Source organism: Penaeus monodon, chromosome 15, assembly GCF_015228065.2.
Source record: "Penaeus monodon isolate SGIC_2016 chromosome 15, NSTDA_Pmon_1, whole genome shotgun sequence".
Lineage (NCBI taxonomy): Eukaryota > Metazoa > Arthropoda > Malacostraca > Decapoda > Penaeidae > Penaeus > Penaeus monodon.
Genome location: NC_051400.1, coordinates 38012580 through 38012820, shown reverse-complemented (window position 1 = coordinate 38012820; position 241 = coordinate 38012580). Strand labels below are relative to the sequence as shown.

General features: G+C 48.5%; 1 protein-coding gene across 1 annotated transcript in view; it reads right to left on the bottom strand.

Annotated features, from left to right (window-relative positions):
* LOC119582018 (ecdysone-induced protein 74EF-like) overlaps positions 1 to 241 on the bottom strand; it is a gene marked incomplete at its 5' end in the record, with an annotated part of 12442 nt that overhangs the window by 2067 nt on the left and 10134 nt on the right.

The following is a 241-nucleotide window of genomic DNA, read 5'->3' as shown; positions in this document are numbered from 1 at the left end:
AGTCGGAAGTCCACGGCAGGCAGGACAAAGGCGCAATTACGACATCCTATTAGCCACTTACATCGAGTCTTCACACACGAGGATGCGTCACGTTCGTTGTACGGGAGCTCGCAATTGAGAATAATTGAGTTACTCCTCGCTGGAGCGGCGTGAGCGGGAAAATGGACCTAAATAGCTCGGCAAACTAAAATGCAGGATGACTGATATAAACGAGTGAATGAGTGGCATATATTCACGGCTT